The following is a 19835-nucleotide window of genomic DNA, read 5'->3' on the forward strand; positions in this document are numbered from 1 at the left end:
CTTCAAAAGCTTGGGAAGATTTTACTTCCCTGGTACTTAATTTTGTCACACATTGCAAAGTATGTTCTGCTCTCTTGGAAATACCAATAAACTCATCCAAATCAGGATCATCTTTCAGCCAAACCTCCTCATGAATCTTATTATTTGAACAATGCAACATAAATTGATCCCTTATATGCTCATCCAACCCCCCCCCCCACAAACTTGCAATTTATAGATAGATGCCTCAGAGCTGTGATGTACTCTTCCACAGTCTCCCCATCATTTTGGAATCCAGTACTGTGCTGATCTTAGACTCAAAATATTTATCAAGGTTCACAAGAGCTGCATCAAAGTCATTTCCTCCCCCTTCCAAATCCAATTCTGCAGTGTCTGGGAGTGTTTCATAAATTCTTTGCCCTTCATAACCCAGAAAGTGCATTAACATGGACAATTTTCTCTCAGTAGGCATTCCATTACCACAGGTTGCTTTTACATAATGTAAAAACCCTCTCTTCCAGGGACCCCACTTGATCCTGGGTGGACCTGGGGTGGGCATAAACATTTGAGGTCCAGGAACCCCAGACAGTGCCACATCCGAACTGTTGTACCAAATGAATTTCACAGACAAGGCACAATTCCGCAAAAGTACAAAATGCTGCCAGTACTCAGTACTCCACCACAGTACTCTACTCCTATACTTGGCCAGTACAGCAGTACTTTGCTCCCCTATGTGGTCACCCTGTGCCTTCTCCTCAAAATACTGTAAGTGCCAGTACAACAGTACTTCGCTCCTATATGTGGTCGCTTTGTGCCTTCTCACCTGCACCGGTACGAAATGTGTACACTGCCAGCTGAATATGCAGATAAAGTCAGACACGCCTCACCTCGACCGTTCCCGCCTTCCCCACTGGGCCCTGTGTGATTTGAAGACAGTAATCCAACGTTTCTTTACAGAGGAGCGTATTACTGACGCTCCACGATGCACGCCCACCGGTGGCATGACACGTGATTTATGCCGCCTTCCCCACTGGGCCCTGGGCGGTTAGAGGACAGTATTGAGTGTTTCCTCCTACAGGAGTGTATTACTGACGCTCCGCGATGCACGCCCGCTGGTGGCGTGTCACGTGACTTTATCGGTCACTCCCCTTTCATGCAGAGCGCAGCTTCTAAGCAGGAAACCTCCTCCAGTAGCGGATGTGAGCAAGGCTATAGACTTGCCCTTGAGTGCAGCAGAAAACTGTTCCTCGTAACTTGCAAGCAGCAGTCTTCTCGGGCCCAAATCACGACCAGCTGTTCAGTTCAGTACTCCTCCGCTCCCGTGCACTTATCAGTAGTTGAATCGTGGGGAAAGACGCCACAGAGAGGCCAGCGCTTGTCCCTCCTTGTGTGATCAGCTGGGCTCCCCGATGCGTCACTGCTCTCGAAGGCAGGCGCATCTTCTCACGATCGGCACCGGGATCTTGGGCAGTCCACGCTGTGGCGAATACGGTGCAAGGTGCAGCGCGTGGGAGCCACCACCTCTTAATCTCACTGGGCTCGGCTGGGCGGTTCTGCGCTTCCCTTCAGGGATCAGGGAACGGACAGTGCTGAGAGAGAGCCAGAGGGGAAAATCCGCTTCTCACGAACCACTAGGGGTCTCAAAACGATCCAAAGGACTGGTGCGGGCTTTCCCTATAATAAATATCCCATCCTCGTCGCCAATGTTGGGACAAGAACCACACCAGGATTGCAATTTGGAAGTTTATTCAGCATATGTAAGACAGCAACCATGAGACCCCCAGCCAGCACATTAGCCCAGCATCAACTGACCATCTCAAACAACAACATCTCCTGGGATTCCAGAAGCAGTACACTATGACATCATCTTCCCATGTGCACATGGGCAACTCATCATCAACACAAAACGTCTCCAAGGTAACTACATAGCATTTCCTTTGTGTGCACACATCTCATATATATAACAGTAACCCAGAACAATCGAGAGAAACTTGTCTGTGCAATTGTCTTACCTAGACTCGATTATTGAAATTAGATACTGGGTGGGGCAAGCAAAAATTGTCTTGACAAGTTACAGAAAATTCAGAATGATGCAGTCCGAGGAGTTTTTAATATTGCCCGTACGGACCCGGTTACAGGGGCACGTAAATAACTTCATTGGCTCCATGTTAACACTAGAATCCAGTTCAACATATCGCCCCTGGGCCATAAATGCCTATTTGGCAATGCACCATCATATTTGAAGGAGAAACTGATAGTATACAAACCAAACACATAACCTTCAGTCCTTCGACACACAACATCTTACCATTCCACGTGTTAAGAGAAACAGGGGAGAGGGTTGATCTTTCCCAGTCCTCATGTCCAAGGCTTGGAATGAACTGCCAGAATGCCTGCGGAAGCAAAAGAATGATCTCGAATTTGGGAACAATTTGAAAACCAGACTATTCCTTTAGGTCAGTCTTCTCTACTTAGTTCTACGTTTTTCTGTCTGTCTAGTTTTGCTTTTATTTCTCTCTCAATTCTGCGTAGAGCCTTGATGCCAAAGGTTTTTGGCGCGCTAAATATATAGACATAGACATTGACTGTCACTATCCAGTTCTGCTCCCCAGCCCATCTGGTGGCCACGAAACGACAGGAGAAATGCTTGAAAAAATAATCCCTCTGGGTATGCTCTTTCCAAAAAATTGGATAAGGCCGAGATCATGCAGGTACCATGGTGTCCAGGTTGTTCAAGCAAGCTGTAGATATTCCAGGTGGCAGAAGGTGATTGATGTGCGCAGAGCACAGCAAGAAAATATGCACCCTGTAATGCTAATGCAGGTGGGTGAAAAGAGGTGATAACGCCCAAGGAGTGGACACCAGCCTGATGGTGACAGCAAAGCCCTGCCCCTGTAGCATGTGTACTAAATCTTCCCTGTAAGAAATGTGCATTATAAGCTGCCTTTGCCACTGGTCAGAGCAATGGGACTATGTCTGTGCATCTCCTCATTTACACCCATGAATGAAATGAAGGTAGCAGGTGTAGGGAAGGCCTTCGCTTTCCTAACTGTTATTGAATCAAAGTTAATTTACACAGATGCTATGTCAGGGCAGTAGAGTGGGAGATAAAAGGTCTCATCGAAGGACAATAGGCCTCATTACGAGTTTGGCGGTAGCCATGGAGCTATTAGCTCCATGGCTGCTGCCAAACCGGGCTCTTTTACCGGGTTCCCTGAATGGGGAAATACCGGGCCGTTCCGAGTTCGGACGGCCCAGTAATTCCTCCCTCAGGGAACCCGGGCCCGGACTTTCCGCATTCCCATTTGAGCCCCCATAGGGCTCAATGAGAATGTGAGAGGGAGCTAACAACGGGCCGATTATGACCGGCCCGTTGTTAGCTTCCTCTTCCCCTCGCAGGATCCGGTAAGGACGCCTAGTTCTACCAGGTGTCCTTACCGGGTCCCGCGAGGTGACCTCGTAATCAGGCAGAATGGGAATAATGGGTCCGCACCCATTAGCGGACCCCGTTAACCCATTACGCCTGAGTTGTAATGAGGCCCAATGAGTTGAATCAAAATGTCTCTGGAAGGTTTGTGCTTGTTTGTGAGAGGGTCAAGGGATTGAGCTAAATAGGTACATTTAACCTGCTTGAGAGGTGGCTTGGAAGGAATGAGGAATCTCACTTCTCCCCATTGTTTTCTTTTGCCACTACCAGTAGCCTCTACAGCCCCTCTGACCTGCTTAGTTTGCCCTTTTTTCTGTCTCTGCTGCTCTTTGTTTCTGAACACATTTGCCTATTCCCTCTCAATATCTCTGTCCATTACTGTCTTCATTTTCCCCTTTCACACCTTCACTCTTCCCCACTGCATCACTGTATTTCTCATCTGTTTTTCCTCTACTGCAATCCTACTGGACCTATCTAGGGATGCTGCCACTGTCAACCAATGCAAGCCGTTCAAAAACTGGAAATCTATGGTGGTAAAAATACTTTGGATTGCTTCCTTCCTGCCGAAGAGTGAATCCCAACTTAATTCAGGAAATATTTTAACAAATTCTTATTGAACAACTGTTGAGAACCACAATGCCCTGTTCTGTATCCCTGGTCATTTAATATATACATGAAACTGCTCACAGCTCTGTTGTTGTCCTTCAATGCTGACGATACACATACTGCTTTAAAGGCATGGGCTAATTTGAATAACTCTCAAAGTATCTCGTCCTGCCCAATTTGCAATCAAGATTAGACGATGGTCAATAGCCTCTGTTTGAATGTTTTAAAATCAGAAATTATCTACTTTGGGATGCAAATCTGCACTGCACTCCCTTTCTCTTGGCTGCCTACAATAGAGTTACATTCCTCCGCTGTCAATAAAGCTAGAACCTCCAAATCATTTTTGAAGACAACCTTTGCTTTACAAAACAAATCCCACTACCATCTCCACATGCTTAAAGGAATGCTGCTCTTTCTCAAAATGTCACTCAAAATCAAAGTTGCAAGAATGATGGTCCTAGCATAAACTGAATTAGCTTTACATCTGGATCTCCCAAAAATTGTGATCCACAGAATTCAACTTTCACATTCTGGACTTCAGACCTAGAGACTATGTTACTCTAGCTTTGAAACACATACGCTATATCCCTCTGAGTCAGGACAAGTAGTTCACAACACTCTGGGGGTCATTAGGACCCAGGCGGTAAGTACGCCAACTTTACCACCATGGTGTAAACTAAGTTTACACCATGGTGGATGGCGGATTTACCGCCCCATTCCAAGGTGAGTGGGGCGGTAAATCCCCATTTCCCATTTTACCCTTCCCCATTCCCATTTTTGCCCCATAGGGCATAATGGGAGTGGGGAAGGCGCTAATTACGCCACCGTAAATTACGGTGGCGTAATTAGCACCAAGGCGGTTTAGCGCCATGGATTTTAACGGCTGCTAAAAGCAGCCGTTAAAATCGGAATCAGGCGTTAAGGGTTAACGACGGCGTTAACCCTTAACGCCTGAGTTGTAATGAGGCCCTCTGTCTTCTGTGTAGTGAATCCATCTCAGCTAAAAAGGAAATAAACATACACCTGGAAGGAGGCTTCAATCTGCCAGCTCAATGGAAATCACTACTGCCTTCAGGATGAAGTTCTTCTGTGGAAGAACCCTAACATCCAAAGGTATGGCACTCTGAGACAACCTTTGTCTTGGGTGTAAAGAGAACGACCTTTGGTTTAGGGAGCCGCTAAATATCTACCTCTTCACCAAATGGTCCCCTCAGTAGCCTTCCAAGTATGTAATTATAATTATAATCTATTTATCTAGTATATTCAATGAAAAAACTTTGTTAAAGGGACGTTATGGTTCAGTTGCCCTAATAAAAACCTAGAAAATTCAGTTAAAAAACTTTGTTAAAGGTACGTTATTGTTACTTTGCACTAATAACAACCTATCCATATTATGGTTACAAGTAAAAGCGAAAAACCTCAGAAATTCACCAGTTATGCTAAGCTAAGCAACCATAACTCGTGCCTCCACTATGCACTGCTAAGAGTAACACCCTTGACATCAAAGATGACATGGCAAAACAGATGACAGTCTGCGCACCGACTATGGGAAAAGGGTCCGCAGAGCGGAACCAGATATCACTTTTTTTTAAACTTATGTTTAGCCCATTTTAAAGAAAACTACTGAACGGATGTACACTAAATTTAAAAAAGCACACTTTCGGGACCAAGCCGCTGCTCCTGCCGCAAATTTGGTGAAAATTGGTGAAAAAGAATGGTTTGGGATGTAGGTGTGAGAAAAGATTTTTCCCATTACGTCTATGGGAAAAAAATAATTTTGGGACCCCCCCTATAACTTTGCCTCCGCTTCAAGAAACCTCACCAAACTTGGCAAAATAAATCAGAGCGGGACATCATTCTTTTTGCAAAGTTGTGTGAGGATTCGTCCAGGGGGAGCGCAGTTAGTTATAAGCCGCCCAAAAAGTGCTCCTCCTATGGGTTTAGCAACTTAACCATAACTACTGCACGGCTACCGCAGGCCTAGTAATATATATAAAAGGTACATGTGTGGATATTTGTGTGTCTGTTAGAAATGTTCAGCATATTTCCCAACATGCTACAAACCTGAAGTTTGGCATGTGGATGGGTTCCACGGTGTAGACAATGTAAAAAGTATAAACTATAAATATGCCTTTGTCCAATTTATTTTCTTTTTAGTATGAATTACGGTGCAAAGCACAGGCACAGCTGCTAGTTTTAATATAAATTAATTGTAGTGGTACTGTGTTTGTTTTCCAATGCATTTTCTTTGTATTACTTATTTCATTTGTATTAATTATTTTGTGTAGAATATTGTTAGGTGGAAACCTGTGCAGGTCCCTCTGGGACCACTGCAAAAGATTTAGGACTACAGGTGTTTGGCAGTAAACCCACTTGGTAGCAGGCTGTACCACACAGATTCACTTGGTAGCTGTGGCTGAGCAGTCAGACTTCCCTCAAGAAGAGTTAGGCAGTATGTGGAGTATACAAAATAGGGCAATTTACACAGTAGAACAAGCAAACACGGAACAGAGCTTCGGTGTAAAGATATATAGTTATTTATTTATAAAAACACATCTATGAAAAACACACTGGCACTAATACGGAAAACAACTTCAATTACAATTACTATAAGTATCTCACTCCTCTAACAATATGTCGACAAGTCTAGTTTCAACGGCACCACTTATTTGCAGACAGAGGTGAATGCTTTAACCTAGATGGCACTCTAGTATTCGTTAGGACGGGAGAGAAAAGGCAGGGTATGAAATCAACTCGGTACCAACACTTTTACGAACAAATGCAAGGCAAGTAAGGCAGGGTCTACTGTAGATCGCAAAGTTCAGAGGCAAGGCCCACTCGGAGAGAGGCCAGGCGATATGTCCCAAAAAGTATCACAGTGGAAATGCACTTCGAGTCTTTGTCGCAAATTGTCACAGAAAAATTGGACCAGTTCAGAACAGAAAGTTTAAGAAGGCTTGGAGGTGACCCAATGGAGAGGCGAGGATTAAGAAACCTCACGCTAACCGTCACAAGGGAAGCCAGGCGGACACAGTACCTTGTATGTGGAGAGACAGCTCCGGCGGGGGAAGTTGTTACTGGTGGTGGATGCAAGTCGGGGCTTTGCCAAGAGAAGAGATGCTCTCGTCGTCGAAGGAAAGTTGAAGATCGTTGCACCACAAGGGAAGAGACCAGCCACGGAGTGCTCCGTCACAAGGCACCACCTTTTGGTCGCGGCACGGGTTAGTGGCTATCCGCTTGCCGGGGTGCTCAGCACGGGCAATTCGACCACTACGCCCTGGAAGCGAAGAAAAAGCAAAGAGGACTGGTTGTTCCCACCAGTCAGGGGAAGAAGACTCTCCAGCCGGGAGATCTCCTCTGTCGTTGGGAAGTGGTGAGTCGGTTCAGCAGAGCTCCACCGGAGGTGTCGTCGTTGCAGGTCGGCTCATCTTTACCCTCGTCGGATTCTTAGGTCCTGTGGCGACTTCTGAAGATCCAGTCCCAAAAGCCCTGCTTTTATGCAGAAAACCCCCATTCATTCAGCCTAGCTGTCAATCAAAACACGCTAAGTGGTGAGCGGGGTGGCTCACCACTTGGGCCAATCACACCAGTGTGCGACTTGAGTTGGCAAGGCAACTCAGTTCAGGGTGCCTAAACCCTCTCCCACACCCCTGTGGTACCCAGACAGAATGGCACCACTTTGGAGGGCCTCTGTGCAGAAGCCCCTCCAAAAGTGGAACAAAGGGCTCAACCTTTGGTTTAGAGATTAACGAGAAAAATGATTAACCTCCAACAATGGGAAGAATCCCATAGAGTTATATTTGGGGTCGAATATAACAAGTAGTTTCCACTGCCACCAGCCAAAACTCAACGAGGGGGGACGGGACAGTGCCCCCTCGAATAACAGACCCAGGGGTAATCGAATTACCCCTACTAGTACGTCCACAATAGGATGGTTTGTACTAGTTCTGTTAGTAAATTTAGGTCTAGTAAAGCCAATGGTGACTTTACATGCCCTGGGAAACAGTAGTCAGTCCCAGGGTATGGAGTCTATGGTGGGGATCCTCTAGGACGCCCCAGTGGTACAGCACGGAGGTTGCGGTGTAACACACATAGAAAAACATATGAAACCCTATGGAGTAAAAGACCCCATAGCCCAAAGAACACATTGACATTCAAAGGAATTAACCACATTCATGTCCAAGAGTGGGAGAAAAAGAGTCTCACTCTTGGCAGGATGGAAAAAAACAAACTCCAGAAATCCAGCAAAGCTGCTGGGGGACTCACTAGGTTAGGAAATTCAGCCTAAACAGAATTCTCCCTAAAAAGTATCTATCGTTTATCGGTTGGTAGGTAAGTTTAGCTGTAAATGCAATGCAGAATTGTTTTGATGCACTGTGTACCATTTTTTCATTTGCTCTTATATCATTATAATGTTTGAGGTGAATCTTATCTTTAATAATCAAGTTTTACAGTTTGAGCCTTTTCTGTTATGCATTCTGGTGACAGCTACATAATGAGTGTCATGTATCCAACATATTTTAGATATAGACTTATTCATCAATGTTTTCACATTGTAGCATATATGTGGGTTTAGGCATGCCCACAATCACAGAGTCTAGTGAGGATAAATATGTTGCTCTGCCCCATGGGAAGCTTTTGAGTATGGGGACATGGGGTTTAGTATGTATGCACTGAATATATTGATACAGATGTGGATACCTTGATTGTCTTCTATATTATTACCTTGCATAAGTATTTTTTACTAGTGATTAAGTGTCATTTGTTTGCATCACAGTAATATTGTTGAAGGGCAATGCAAAAAATATGGGTGAATACATACAGCGTTCTAAATGTGCACGTAAATACAAATGGTGGAAGTCACTGTGAAGCAGCACAAAAAAAGCAAAAACCAGCTCAGTGTAATGAAGGGTTTTGGCATAGGCCTGACAAGGCCCAGTAACCATGCTTTAGCTAGACTATAAGACACACTTCATAGATAGACACAACCATGTACTCCTAACGTAACCCTGCAGCATTTAACACCAGTAGAGAAACATAGTAGAAGTGTGTATATTGTTGAATAGATGGTCGCCATTATTTCACATTAGCTGAATACACAATACACATAGGCCACACAATGTAGTTAGTTTTGAAGCATGAAAACCTCCCCACCACACCTGAGCACAGGACATGAGACAGTCCCTCACAGAGAGGCACACATATTCCAAGTTGTAACAGTTCCCACAGTCAAAGGTTGAATGCCATGCAATAATTGGTCAATGCAAGGGGGAAAAAGCTTTCTCAGAGTTTACCTCACGGTAGTGAAGTCACACAAGTGCACCAAGAAAAGATACTAAGACCCGGAGTTAAAGGGCAAGACACTGCATACTGATTGGCCAGGACAATTTAGGTTTATCATATTTCCACAGCCATGTCCCAGAGAATTATAACAATGTATGGACTTAGGCAGAACAAACACATGCAACTTAATGAAGGTCATAAGTTGGCAGAAGTCAAGCAACAGAATATGAAGATGGATGATCGCAGAGCTAGAGCACTCACAGCATAAAATGGCCCGCCGTACGATAAATTGCACATGCCAAGTTCTCTGTGTCAGAGAACCAGATGTACAAAACACCATAGTTCATGGAGTGTCCCTTATTAGAATTAGTAATCAATCAAAAAGTTTACATATAACTCATATCATGTGACGGCAGAGATAATAGGGTCTGTAAGGATATATATAGCATTTATATTGCCAGCATACAGTAGGTAGCATTTTATTGCCAGCAGATAATAACATTTTGCCAGTATGTAATATAGCATGTTTTTTTTGCCAGTATAATAAATAGCATTATCGGTAGTATGCAGAGTACAGGATTTACAACACAGCCAGGCCCAATTTGAAACTGCAGATATTCAGAGCACACATAGAAAAACTTAATGTGCTACCTTGTGCAAATAATGAAGTGCACCATGTATTTTGGATACTTCATGTCTGGAGACTACATTAGAATACATAACCGACTAACATTATTAACATAACTACTAAATGCTAACTTCTAACATGAGAATGTAGTCTTCTATGCAAAATGAGGTGAAATCCATGTTTTGGTGGCACTACTGAGATTCATTTTTAAATGCACACTGGCTTTTTCTTCAGCTTGTGGAGAACAGAAAATATGCAAGCTGCAGGAAGCAAAGTGAAACAGTAACTCTGGGCCTGAAACTTTCATTATTCTGAAAGGTAAGGCTGGCACCAAGCACATTCTTTTTAACCTGATTGGGAGAAAATGTAGGCAGACAAGCCACGTCAATAAAGGGACGGGTAAAAGTTTTATTGGAAAATAGAAATGAAGAGAGCAGTTAGTTCATGCTGGGCTGAGGAGACAGACAGACAGAGTTCCAGGGGGTAGAAAGCTGACTTTGGGATCTAATCAGTTGGCGCTCCTCGACACAAGCTTACGGAAGAGTTTCGCGCTGGATCTGCATCTGCGAACACAGCAAGGTTGTGCGGGAACCTCAAAGAATTACCGACCTTGGTAAGATAAGTGCTAAGTGAAGACCATATAAAATGCTGTATGTGTGACTAAGATTTATTGCAGTGTAGGGAAGTTAGGAAATCATTGCATGTTTATTTCTCTCTATTTTCAGAATGTGGGAACATTAATCCATGTTACAAAATACCTGCTTGTTCTATTTGTTCTTTTATATTTCGGATGATGCTATGAATAACATGGTAAGATTTTGTGACTTGTAAATGAGATGCAATACAAAAAGCATATATAAAAACAAATGGGATTTTTGTGTCATTCATGCATCTGTGAATTATTTACATAAGTGAAGTACAAAGGGGAGGTTTATATCAGTGCAGTAGTGTATTTACTAATTTGCCACTGTAACTGAAATAGCATATAAATCAGTACTAAATATCTACAAGGTAAAGGATGTGTGTGCTATGTCATGAGTGAGCCCTTCCTTGCATGCTGATGGGAAGGTGTCTAATCTGAAACATAGATTACTGGATGTACATAAGCCAGTAATGCCTAATGGCACATAGATTACTGGATGTGCATAAGCCAGTAATGCCAGCAACAAACTATAGGTGGCACATTGAATAAACTCATTGGGTTCACTGAAGTCTATAAGTCTGGAGTTCTCTACAGACAAGAAGAAGGTATTATAATACAAAGAAAAGGAAAGGTTTGTTTTATGATGGTGTTATAGTATAAAAAGGAAACCATGCTCACCACTATACAACAGGAATAAAATACCGCAAAACATATACCACTAAAATTACAACCAATGCAAGCTAATTTACTGCCAAATTACCGCCAATATTTTTATGGTAAGAAAACACTGCCAAATCCCAAATTTACCCCAATAAATCAAAATCTCCAACAGGTCCCTCTATGAAGCTATAATTCACATGAGCACCCCTGCATCAGAACCACGTGAAGACCCAGTAATCAGAATAATAGTATACACCTAAGTCACAGTACATGAAGCTAATATTGAATACAATCTCATGATAGTTTATAATGCATGAACACTAATATATATAATATACATTTGCGCCGTTCTGAAGAAACTAAGTCTGCAAGCAGAAAGGCCGCACTGCGTAAGTTCAGTGATGGATCAGATAAGTTCATGAGAACAAAAAGGACATGCAAGTAGTTTTTCCAATGATGGATTTGCAAAATGAACTGATATCAAGAAGTTCACAATGGTGGGAGCTGTTTGATGGTGCCACACCGCTGAGGTAAATAGGAAGTGCCTGAAGTGCTATATTTTATGTGCCACACTGTCACATCTCACAGAGATGATTGGTCTAAAATTTAATAATGTTTCAATCCATTTCACAACATCCTAAAGCAACCAATAATAAAAGGAGTTTTGACTGATAAATCTGTCTAATGCTTCTGTCCAATTGCAGTACATGAGAAGATCAATGATCTCACTGTAAATTAGCTAACCAGCAAGCATGTAACCTTGCGATGGGAACAGAATAGGCCAATGAATTAACAAAATGTATAGAAGCACATATATTGTTGATCACACCAGCCATAAGCAGTGATGAAGTTTGAAACATTTTTTTTTTCCTTTTCTGTAATTGCTATAAAACCTCTCTCATATCTTGTGCATTGACTTTTTAGGCTCTTTGGATTAACTATTTATTGGCAAAAAAGGGATCTGCCTTACATTGGTTACTTCTAAGGATCGACATACCTAAAAGGTATATCAATTATAAGTAACACTGCTAATATCATCTGACTACATGTACTACATAAAAGGGTTGGCTTTATAGAAAATAATACATTCCTTTTAAAATGATTCCTATAGAAAGACATGTGTATTTAGGACTTCATCTTTAGTCTCCCATTTGGAGTCACAGTTGGTGTGCATACTATAATCTTACTGGTGGTCCTAGTGAATTACTTGTTTATTTAGTTGCATAACCTGTCAGGGGTTCTTTGAGTCAAACAAATCCTCAGCTTTTTATAAATAAACTCAAGCACTTCTTGATCATAAACGGATACATTGGAAGCTCAATGAATATCAGTATTGTATCTTCAAGTTATATATTTTCCACCTATACTTTCAATTTCCCCCCCCCTTGTTGATATCCTTGCTCCCACCACCTTCCTCTTCACATTGGGGCACCATAAAGAGCATGTTTTTGTAGTGGGTGCATTATAAAGCAACAATACATGGATAAGTAAATCACCAATGAGTCAATGGATCCCCATCCTGGGCTTCAGCCTCAGCATATTTGGCTGCTCCTGGACCCTGCCAGGATCTGAACAAAAACTCCAACACGTTTTTAACAAAGTCTCCTCGTCCTTTCAATCCAACCCTGGCCAGGCTCTATCATACAGCCTCTACCAGGCTTTTGCTATTTCTCATTACTTGGGTATGGATTCCACTTAACATAAAAGAAGTACTCCATAGCAGACTCTTGCATCCTGATAGCCTTTTCAGGTGGGCGCCATATTGAATCTTACTGATTGTTGCGACGGCATCAAGAATAAGTACACAGACAATATATTCAATGTTCAAACAATAAAGATATTTTTTACTTAAATGTAAGGATGGTTGAAAGCCTAACTTGCCCTATGCTAAGGTGGGATTTACCTACCAAAACAATACTAATGAAAGTCTGAGTCAAAGAGCTCAATTTAGGAATCGGTCTGAGTCCAAAACCTATGCTTGCCCTCACAACTAATTCTCTACAATGTGTAGGGATGTCATTAACCAAAAGAAAATAGTGTTCAATACAAAAGTCTGAGCTTCTTCCAGCTCCCTTCCCCAAGTGTAAAGCAGTTCCACAAAATAAGTATTACAAGTACCTTCCATACAAGAAGGTGTTCAATACAAAAGGATGAACTTCTTCCAGCTCCCTTCCCCAAGTGTAAGGTAGTTACACAACATGTCTTAAAGTTACCTCCTTTTATTCAAGATGATGTAGTTTTAAGCAAATCTCTTGGTTCCCTTCCCCAAGTTCCAAGCCACAAAATACAAGGGTACCTCGAGACTCCATCTTCTCTTCAGCAAATGTCTCAGATCTCAAGGGTTCCCCTCCCCAAATGTGATTTGGTTAAACAATATGGTTCAAAAGGAAAGTTCCTTGCTCCCCTTTAACTGTCCCAGTTTTGTTGTTTATAAAGATTGATTTTTGGCAGCTTGTAGTTTTCATAAGTGTTGAAATACTATCATGTTTAGTGATTTAAGTTTAAAGTTCCAATATAAATTCAACTTGAAGCACCACATGTGGTCAATTGTTTGTTCATTAAAGTTAATTTCACTGTGGAACTCTGCATGTGATGGTTTGCTTAAATCTAGGATCCTGTTCCGTCTCTGGCTTCATACAATATTGATTCTGGTTGTTCGCAAAGTTTAAATTTAGTTCGATATTCAATCATGATAATATTTCACTCGTAACTTAATTTGACATTGTCTAATGTTCAAGAAGTGTTGTTAGTTTAGCTTTAGATGCTTCTGTAATGGCCTGATATTTATTTGTCTGTGTTAAAGGCTTAAAGTCAGTTTGTTTTGCTTTAAGTGGATTACCAGAGACCTTCGAAAACATGTCTTACACTGCGCACAACCACTCTGATACAAAGTAATCCTGCTGTTTCAGTGATTGAAATTACGAAAGACTGCAGACTTTCCAAAACATGCACTTGAGAGCCACGCGACCACTTCACTACAAATTATCACTTGACAAATAAGTTCATTAATTCACACACCAGGTTTCCCAGCCACTAGAAACTCACTGGTCACTCTGACAGCTCTCGTTGGTGCCTGGAGCACCCAGTTTCCAATTTTCAAGGCCCAGCTTCCTCCTTCTGTACCTCAGGCATTCCTGTGTGCATCTCTCCACTCAGGGGAACAATCAACACAGACATGAGAGAAAGGGATAGCCTTTCCTCATGGCTTCCCTCTCTTCACTTCCTCTGCTCCATGTATTCCCAGCTCCTTGACCACACTTCCAAGGACCCTTTTCCTCCACAGTCCTCAGTGTCTCAGCGTCTTGTTGTGGAAAGGTTTTCTGCCGCTTGCCTTGATCTCCTTGCTGCTTTTACTGTCTGGATCTCAATTCTGATCTCCCTCTCGCCTCCACTCTCACTCTCCTTTGATGTCTCTGTGAGCTTCTTTTATACACCTGCAGCTCCTTGACAGGCTGCAGGTGTGAGCAGTTAGTGGGCCTGCCTGACCACAATTAATGGGACAATGGCTGACTCTTACAGATCTTAGCAGGCATTGTCTTCGTCCCAGTATTAGAGTGGTAAAATAACATGTTCTTCATCGCTCTCACTTGCCTCTTATTCATCCCAGTACTATCAAATGTCAGCGATGGAGAAATGAGGGGATCTGGCTTGTAACAGCCCATATAAGTTTGGGAAAGGTTGGGTTGGCTGTCAGTAGGAAAAGGGGATACCTTGTCTCGCCCATCTTATATTGAACCCTTTTCCCTTCTCCTTCTGGCACATTTCGGTCGATGGTATCTTATATCCTATTCCTGGTCACTAGGACATTTATGACAATACCCTATTACTACCCGAGGGATAGAGAGTTCTTCTTGGAAGGGACAGGGGAAATACTGCATCTCGTCTGAGTATGTCTCACTCCCAATCACTGAAGACCCTCCACCCATGTGACCCTCCCTTGCTTCTCCACCTCCAGGGTAAGGATCCAATAATGATTGCCTTTCCCTGGCCACCTGTTTATAGTATCCAAGGGGTTCAGTAGTGAGAATACCCTCAGGTTTCTCACGTACCCATCGCCAATACAAATGGTCTCCCGCACAAGGGACTGATGCTGTAAGTATTCGAGGGGCTGATTCACATTGTAACTTTTCCTGGACCTTAGTCCAGTCCTAGATAGCATTATCTTCTTTAAATGAATCTTTTTGCCAAGTTTTAGATGGCAAAGAGGAGGTCTGAGGCAGACTGACTCCATGTAATAACGATAAAAAGTCCGGGAAGTCAGTTTCAATAATGGTTTCTTCTGGTAACCCAAGGATAACAGCAGAAGGAAGGTTTGTAGTTATGCCTTTTACGTTAATAGGGATATTGGCTTTGGGGTAGATTTCCTGATCCCCATGTATGCATATTATCTTCACTAAGGAAGCTCCCTTCAACTTTTCAGGAGTTATTAGATCAGTACTGGTGGCAGTTTGTTTACTACCCCAATCCATTGAGGCCTGCTCTGGAATTCCATCAACCCTTGCTGGGGATTGAGTAGAGGTACCACAAAAGTAATTACTTTGGACTTCTACCTCTGCATTATTTTTGGGGTTGTCCCATTCTTCTCCTACCATACACTCGATTTCCTTGGGTTCCTCTTTCCTGTGTAATGGCAAATTTTTAGCTAAATGTCCCAGCTCTCAAGAGGAGAAGCATGTCAAAATTAGGGTTTTCACTGTTTTAATGGCTTCTCTCTTTAATTCTTCCCTGAGTCGGAGCTCCAGGCTCTTCTCTATTCTTATTTTCTCCCCATTATGGAATTCCCAGAGCCGATCAGGAAGCTCTCCCCTTTCTTTAGGGTTACAGGAGGGTTTAGGAAGACTTGTACTCTCTCTTCTTTCCTCTGGCTATGTAAGGAGTGGAAATATGTATTGGTGACAGAGAAATTTTGGGTTGTCATGATGTCTAGTGCGAGCGTAGGTCTATTTACTTGTAGAACAGCTGGTTGGAGTGAAGGAGGTAAAGAGTTAGTAAATAGTTCTTAACTTACAACTTCTAATACCTCGGGCAGTGTTTTCTTCCCTAACCATAATGACAAGGGGGCTCATTACGAGGTAGCTGCTAAAACCCGCCTGTAGGAGGCGGGTTACTGGCAACCCTGCAACACCCTTACCGCTGCCTGATATCCTGGTTCCATCAGGATATCACAAGGGTGGTGCCAGAGGTAAATTCCTATTTCCATAGATTCCCCTACGACTCCATGGAAATGGGGATACGGAAGCACCGGCACCGTTGAAAACAGTGCCGGTGCTTCCATGACAACCATGCCCGTAGTGGCCTTAAAAACCAGCAGGTCAGGCCTGCTGGGGGATCCGTGGCCCCTACCGGCATCGTTGTAGTATGGTCGTCCCAAAAGGGTGCCGGAATGTTGCTACTGGCACCCATATTTCCAGACCGCCATACTTGGAATAAGGGTAAAGGTATCTTTACCTCACTCTCCAAGCTCAACTGATGTCTCCCCAAGATCCAATTTGAAATTTCAAAATCTTTGGCACCAGAAACTACCAGTCTGACCCACTTGACCACTTAGCTATAAAATATCTCTTGACAATAAAGTTAATGTATTCGCGCGCTGGGTTTCCCAGCCACCAGAAGTGTTTGCTGTGGCAGGTCTTGTTGCATCCTGGAGCACTCGGCCTCCGATTTTCAAGGCCTGGCTTCCTCCTTCCTCCCCTCAGGCACTCCTTTGTGGGTCTCTCCATACAGGGGAACAAGCAACACGGACATGAGGGAAAGGAATAGCCTTTCCTCATGGCTTCCCTCTCTTCTTTCCCTCTGCTTCACGGAGTGCCCAGCTCCTCGACCATGCTTTCAAGGACCCTTTTCCTTCACAGTCCTTAGAATCTCACCATCTCATTCTGGGAAGGTTTTCTGCCACTTGCCTTGATCTCCATGCTGCTTTTCATGCCTGGATCTCGATTCTGATCTCCCTCTCGCTCCCACTCTCCTTTGACGTCTCTGTGAGCTCCTTTTATACACCTGCAGCCCCTTGACAGGCTGCAGGTGTGAGCACTCAATGAACCCTGTCTGACCACAATCAATGCGACATGCCTGGCAACTCTTAGCAGGCATCTTCTTTGTCCCAGTACGAGAGTGGTAAAAGATCCTGTTCTTCATTGGTCTTAAATGCCTCTTCTTCATCCCAGTACTGTTTAATGTCAATGATGGAGAAATATGGGGAACTGGCTTGCAACATCCTATAAATGCTGGGTTGGCTGTCAGTAGGAAAAGCGGATACCTTGTCTCACCCATTTTATATTTAACCCTTTTCCCTCTCTTTCTGGTATGTTTGGGTTGATGGTATCTCATATCCTTTTACTGGTCACTGGGACATTTATGACAATGCCCTATTACTACCCGAGGGGTAGAGGGTTCCTCATTGGAAGGGACGGGGGGAATACTGTGTCTCACCTGAGTATGTCTCACTCCCAATCCCCAAGGAACCTCCACCCAGGTTATCCTCCCTTGCTTATCCAACCCGTAGGGTCAGGATCCAATAGTGATAACCTTTCCCTGGCCACCTGCCTAGAGGACACAAGGGATTCAAGAGTGAGAACACCCTCCAGTTTCTCACATTGTCTTCAGTGAAAATGTTGCATGCCTGAGATCAGAGGTTGGAGTTGTTTGCCTCGCCATGCTAGGTACTGCCGCTTGCTCCATGATGCAAGTATTGTTGGTGGTATACAGGGGACCACCAGGGTCTCAGATCACATCCCTAACCTCACATGTAGAAGAATTCCTTCTGCCTTTGGTGTTAACATTTGGAAATCACACACACAATGGTAAAATGACACAAGGCCTAGGTAAGAAGCAAGCGGCTTGTCACCCGCCTCCATTGGAGTCTACATTGTGAATACTAGGAATTGTGTTTGCACAAACGATAAGCATTTATGAGCAATGCTGAAGGTGAACACTCTGGGGCATGCTTAACCCCATTCTAGGGGGTCAGAACTCAGGGGGTCTTGAGAAATCATAATGTTGAAAGACTTCAATTGGAGGGCCTGCCACCATTTGGGAAGAGTTCTCAGAATGTCAGAAGGTGGGCAGCTGTCAGATTGGTTTCACATGGCAGACTCACTATTTGTAAGCCTAGCTAGTGGAACTGTGGGATAATCCACTCTGCAATATAAATCATTTATGGAGTTAAGAGTTCATGCAGGCCTGTACCAATCTGAGGACACAGTAACAACGTGTATACACCTATCTATCACCTATCTATCACTGGTCACACAATTATTCAGCACAACTCCAGGAACGCAACCTTAAATAACAGGGACACAGCAAGTGTTGGGGAAGTTAAAAGTCAATGTGCAGAAATGTAGGTGCTTTGTAGAGCATGGCAAAGTAGCAAGGAGGTGGAGAATTGAGAGGGAACAGCAGAGGAGTTGAGGAGAGTAAGAGAGGATCAGAGAGGGTTGCAGAAAAAAGAGAGAGGAGAAGACGAGGTGAAGAGTGGAAGGTGGTTGAGGAGAGGGAAAGACAAGCACTGGAGAGGCATAATACAGAGTTGTGGTGCAGCAAAGAACAGTGAAAAAGAAGTGGAGATGCAGAGAGGAGATCAAAGACTGGATGAATGTTGGAGGAATTTGAGGGGGAGCAGAGGAGGTAGACGGGATTAAAAATTAGAAGAGAGGAGAATGGGAGGAATATAAAGACCAGAAAGGAGCAGAGAGCAATAGCTGGAAGGCTTAGAAGGAGGAGGAGGCGGAAAGACCAAGAGAACAGCAAGAGAAGGGTAGATCTCTATAAGACCCAGGGACCAACTACGTTTCTTGACATGGTGGAGGAGGAGCACAAACGACTAACTCAGGCCCAGTTGCACCATCGAACCTACAAAGCCCAAAATGAAGGGGTACATTAAAAGTACCCTGTGGTCCAGGTAGCAGTATTTTGCACAGTGCCTGATCTCCATTGGAAGGCCTGAGCATGCAAGGAGGGGGTCTTGAAATGAGAATCTAGGAGGACAACCTGTGACCCTGATTCTGTGGCTGCAACCAAGAAAAGCATGGATTCAAGAAATAAGTTTGGGATAAGATAATTCTCAGCTACCTTATGTGACTTTTTACCACCTAGTTACAGACAGAAGAGACAACAGTCTTATGGAGGTTACGAGAGACCCATATGGTGGCCTTTCCTGACTCTAATCCTGCGTAATGAGAATAAGATAAACCTGCTTGTAAACCTTTATGTGGATACAAACTGATCCCTTGGCTGTGGCACCACCCTAATGCACATTGAAAGTTTAAAGCCTCAGTCCAAAATCCTGACGTTACGTGCATAGTGCTGCACAGCTCTATGTTCTTTCTTTGGCTTCAGGGATGATCTCTGGCCTTATTGAGAGGTATCTTTTCCTGTTGCGAACAAAAAGAAAATGCTGTCGAACCCAAGGGATTCCCTGCCATAACAATTAGTGTTTTAGATTAATCATCTCTACAGTAGCAACATTTAGCACACTGTTGGCCACATATCTGCATGCTTGCTCCACTCACGTCATGGAGTGACATCAGTGTGTGCAAAGTGTGGAGCTATGCCAAGCAGCAAGTTCAGTTGATGGCAGGGAACTGTGAGAGGGAGACAGTGGTTTGGAGGTC

The sequence above is a fragment of the Ambystoma mexicanum genome, chromosome 6p (genome assembly GCF_040938575.1).
Source record: "Ambystoma mexicanum isolate Mex_15411 chromosome 6p, UKY_AmexF1_1, whole genome shotgun sequence".
In the NCBI taxonomy this organism is placed as follows: domain Eukaryota; kingdom Metazoa; phylum Chordata; class Amphibia; order Caudata; family Ambystomatidae; genus Ambystoma; species Ambystoma mexicanum.